Consider the following 5,196-nt stretch of genomic DNA (forward strand, 5'->3'; position numbering starts at 1 on the left):
AGAGCAGATTAATCACCTCAATGAACCCATCACACTCATGGAGATTTAAAATGTAATAAAAAACCTCCCCCAAAAGCAGAGTAAAGGACCAGGTGGCTTCTCACCTGAATTCTATCAAATCTTCATGGAAGAACGCAAACCAATCTTCCTTAAACTGTGCCACACAATTGAAGGACAGGGAAAGCTACCCAACTCCTTTTACGAAGCTGGTGTCACCCTAATTCCAAAACCAGGCAGAAATGCCATAAAAAAACGTAAACTACCTGCCTATTTCCCTGAAAAACTTAGATGCAGAGATCCTGAACAAAATGCTTGCAAACTGTATTCAACAACACATCAAAAGCATTATCCACCTTGACCAAATGGGATTCATCCCAAGAACACAGGGGTGGTTCAACATATGGAAATCTGTCAATGTAATACACCACATAAACAAGGTTAAACATAAAAAACACATGATCATTTCGATAGATGCAGAAAAGGCCTTTGACAAGAGAAAACATCACTTCATTATCAAAACACTGGAGAGGGCTGCGCGCGGCGGCGTTTGAATGGCTCTGAGTGGGGCCCGGCCGGGGAGCCGAGGGACGCTCTAGGCTGCTGGGCACGGCTGGACAGCGCCGTGGTTGGGCTGAGGCGCCGGTACCATGAGGCGCGGGTATTTAAGAGATTATGGCATCTAAAACCAACAATGTTAAAAAACGGAACTCCTGTAATAACATTGAGGATCATTCCATTGATCTTCCTAGAAAGAGGATCTCTAATTTCACTAATAAGAACATGAAGGAGGTTAAGAAATCTCCAAAACAGTTGGCTGCTTACATAAGTAGAACAGTTGGATAAGTCGTGAAAAGCCCAGATAAAGTACGCAAGGTGATCTGTCGCAGAAAGAAAGGTCATCACCCATTTCTAAATCCCTGTTACCGAAACAAACAGTCCCCTAAAAGTGGGGACTGTGACATGGCAAATAAAGAAAATGAACTGGCTTGTGCAGGCCACCTTCCTGAAAAATTACGCCGTGATAGTCGAACATTTTTGGTCAACTCTAGTGATTCCGGTTCTTCACAAACAGAAAGCCCATCATCAAAATACAGTGGCTTTTTTTCTGAGGTTTCTCAGGACCATGAAACAATGGCCCAAGTTTTATTCAGCAGGAATTTGAGATTAAATGTAGCTTTAACTTTCTGGAGAAAGAGAAGTATAACTGAACTTGTTGCCTATTTGGTGAGGATAGAAGATCTTGGAGTTGTGGTAGATTGCCTTCCTGTTCTAACTAATAGTTTACAGGAAGAAAAGCAATATATCTCACTTGGCTGCTGTGTAGACTTGTTGCCTTTAGTAAAGTCATTACTTAAAAGCAAATTTGAAGAATATGTTATAGTTGGTTTAAATTGGCTTCAAGCAGTAATAAAAAGGTGGTGGTCAGAACTATCATCCAAAACGGAAATTATAAATGATGGAAATATTAAGATTTTGAAGCAACAATTAAGTGGATTATGGGAACAAGAAAACCATCTTACTTTGGTTCCAGGATATACTGGTAATATAGCTAAGACAGAGTCTCAATGGAACCCAAAGCTCCAGAGCTTGCCAGTTCAGCCAGTCTAGCTGGCCAGCTTGTCCCTAGGATCTCATCTTGACCTCACGAGCACTGGGGTTACAGGCAGACCATCAATTAGATCCAAACTCCAGGCCTTATGCTTGGGCTGCAGGGGCTTTATCCACGGATCCATCTCCCTAGCTTTGCTGGAGAACCTTTGTTACAAATGTGGGCTTCACATGGCACTGAGCTCATGCTTGTTATTGAAGACTAGAGGGATGTAGATGCTTATTTATTACAGTTGCATTGAGAAATTTCATCTACTACAGAGCTTTTGGTTATTGAAAACATCACCAGATTAAATGATTTCCAAAAGTAAGTCTCTTCTAAGAACTGTGGACTATGGAAGAAATCAAATCATTTTTTTTTTCTTTTAAAAGCCACATGATGAAACTACTAATGAAACCCTAACAATCTACTTCACATTGAAGTGGAAAGATAGCCAAAAGGAGCAGCTTCGGCGTCCCTGAGCTGACTGCACACCAGGAGGCTGTTCGCTGTTGCTGCATCAGTTTCTATGGCTGTCTGCAGCATGGCGTGAGAACTGATGGGTCTTCATGCGGTCCTGCGTGAGACTACAATTTATACTATGCGAGAAAATAAGACAGGACTTACTACTAGGAACTACAAAAACCAATCATTAATTTTACTGTGTTTTATAACATAAAAAAAGACACTTCAATGTCTGCAGCTACTTCTGTTGAAAAGACTGAAAGTTTAAAGCATCAAAGTAAATAATCAGTATAAAATTGTTTTAGCCCACACTGATACTGTGTATACAAAATGCCTTAATTATTAATAAGCCAATGTATTATTATACCAGTATCTCTTTTAAAAAAATTAGAAGACCCAATGCTTCTGGCATAATAAAATCATGGAATTAAATCAAGGGTTTAACATTCATAAAGGATGTTGTATTGAAATATATCCCACACCAGTTTTTAAACTTGAGAATATTTTTAGTGGCTCTTTTTTTTGCCAGAATCTTCATATTATATTTGTATGTTTATTTTATCCTTATATAAAGGTAAAAGGTTATTATGTATTTGTATGAATGTTTAACTGGAAATGTCCATGGATTTGGCTAATTTATATTCACTTTTTATTATATATAGATTTCTAATATTTTTCATTTCTGTAACATTCAAACTTCTTTCATTTGAGTAAATTTACTAATTAGTTCTATTTTTTGCTTTTTTAATTGATTTTATATAAATTCCAATGCTTTTTCACTACATGGGTTTTTAAAGGTTACCTACAATGTTTTAGAGTTGTTTACAGTATGCTGATGTATTTGAAGTTCTGACACATTAAATTACTACCTCCTCTAATGGTTAGTATCAAATTCCAGCAAACTGTATGTATTTTTTGTTTTGTTTTTAATTCCACTTGTAGTGTCAGTGAAACCAGTTTGAGAATGCTTTAACAGTTCTGGATTGTACCTGTCTTGAACATGATTGGGATTTAATACCACTGTTGGTTCATCCATCCTCTTTCTTGAATAACCTTAATAGATATCTGAGCAGAGATAATCAAATTACTCTTCATACCACAGTGAACATTAACACTTACCTAGTTAGTGACTACTGAGAAAAATCCTCAGCATCTTTCCTGTTTTAAAACATTGTAAAATGTTTACAATGTTCTCCTTTACTGAGCTCTATTTTTGTATAGCTGTGTACTCCTCATGGTGAACATCATTGGTTGTAACTGCTTATAAATCTTGAGAATAATTCCAGATTACTACACTTTTGTGATTTGAGAAGTATTTAAGAAGTCATCAAGATGTGATGATTTGAGCCCTAAACCTGTGATATCTCTGTGAATCTTAAGGTGATGAAATACAAACTTTTTTTTTCTCCTTTAAAAAAAAAAAAAAAAAAAAAAAACACTGGAGAGACTTGGCATGGTTGGTTCATATCTTAACATAATAAAAGCAATATACAAAGCTCCAAAGGCCCAAATAATACTTAATGGAGAGAGACTGGAGGAATTCCCATTAAGATCAGGAACAAGACAGGGTTGTGCTTTCTCACCCCTTCTTTTCAATATCGTACTGGAAGTCCTAGCTCAAGCAATAAGACAGAAGAAGGAAATAAAATGGATACAATTTGGAAAGGAAGAAGTTAAGTTAGCTCTATTCGCTGATGAAATGATTGTATATGTAAGAGACCCAAGAGACTCTATCCCAAAGCTACTGAAGGTAATCAACTCCTATAGCAAAGTAGCAGGATAAAAAGTCAATGCACAAAAATTAGTAGCATTTCTATATGCAAATGACAAAGATACAGAGAAAGAAATAAGTGACCTAGTCCCATTTTCAATAACAACAACAAAAATACCTTGGAATAACATTAACCTAGAAGTGAAATATCTATACAACGAAAACATAAAAACACTCAAAAAAGGTGAGGAGCACTTGAGAAAATGGAAAGACCTCCCATGCTCCTGGATAGGCAGAATTAACTTTGTGAAGATGAAAATCCTACAAAAGGCAATATATAGATTTAATGCAATACCAATGAAAATCCCTACACTGTTCTTCACAGAGATAGAAAAAATAATCTCAAATTGAATATGGAAAGGCAGAAGACCTCGCATATCCAAACATATCCTCAGCAAAAGAAATACCTCCGGTGGCATCACCATACCTGATCTAAAGCTATATTACAAAGCCATATTAATAAAAACAGCATGGTACTGACATAAAAACAGGAGTATAGACCAATGGAATAGACTTGAGGACCCAGACTTTGGATCAAACAACTATAGCTACTTGATGTTTGACAAAGGCCCGAACAATATAGGCTAGAAAAAAGATAGCATCTTCAACAAATGGTGCTGGACAAACTGGATAACCACATGCAAGAAATTGAAACTTGATCCGCAAATTTCACCATGCACTACACCCAAATCCAAAAGGATCAAAGACCTCAATATAAGACCAGAAAATCAAATACTACTGGAAGAAAATTTAGGAAGTACTTTCCATGATATAGGAATGGAAAAAGATTTCCTGAACAAAACTCCAGTAGCTCAAAATCTTACAAAGTCACTCAACCAATGGTATCACATAAAGCTGAAGAGTTTCTTTACAGACAAGCATACAATAAGCAAAGCCCATAGATCACCCACAGAAAATATTTGCAGGTTATCCAACTGATAGAGGCCTAATCTCTAGAATCTACAAAGAATTCAAAAATCTAAACAGCAAGAAGTTAGACACCCCACTCACAAAATGGGGGCAAAGAGCTGAACAGGCAGTTCACAGAGGAAGAAATACAATAGGCAAATACACACTTAAGAAAATGTTCATCATCTCTAATCATCAGAGAAGTGCAAATTAAAACAACTATGAGATTCCACTTTACCCCAATAAGGATAGCAAACATCAAAATATCAAATGAGGGCTGGAGAGATGGCTTAGCGGTTAAGCGCTTGCCTGTGAAGCCTAAGGACCCCGGTTCGAGGCTCGGTTCCCCAGGTCCCACGTTAGCCACATGCACAAGGGGGCGCACGCGTCTGGAGTTCGTTTGCAGAGGCTGGAAGCCCTGGCGCGCCCATTCTCTCTCTCTCCCTCTATCTGTCTTTCTCTC

The 5,196-nt window shown here is 37.5% G+C and overlaps 1 pseudogene; it reads left to right on the top strand.

Annotated features, from left to right (window-relative positions):
- The first annotated feature begins 630 nt into the window (after positions 1-630).
- Positions 631-2,562, top strand: LOC123463443 (annotated as a pseudogene).
- The last annotated feature ends 2,634 nt before the right edge of the window (positions 2,563-5,196 follow it).

Source organism: Jaculus jaculus, chromosome 9 (genome assembly GCF_020740685.1).
Source record: "Jaculus jaculus isolate mJacJac1 chromosome 9, mJacJac1.mat.Y.cur, whole genome shotgun sequence".
Taxonomy (NCBI): Eukaryota; Metazoa; Chordata; class Mammalia; order Rodentia; family Dipodidae; genus Jaculus; species Jaculus jaculus.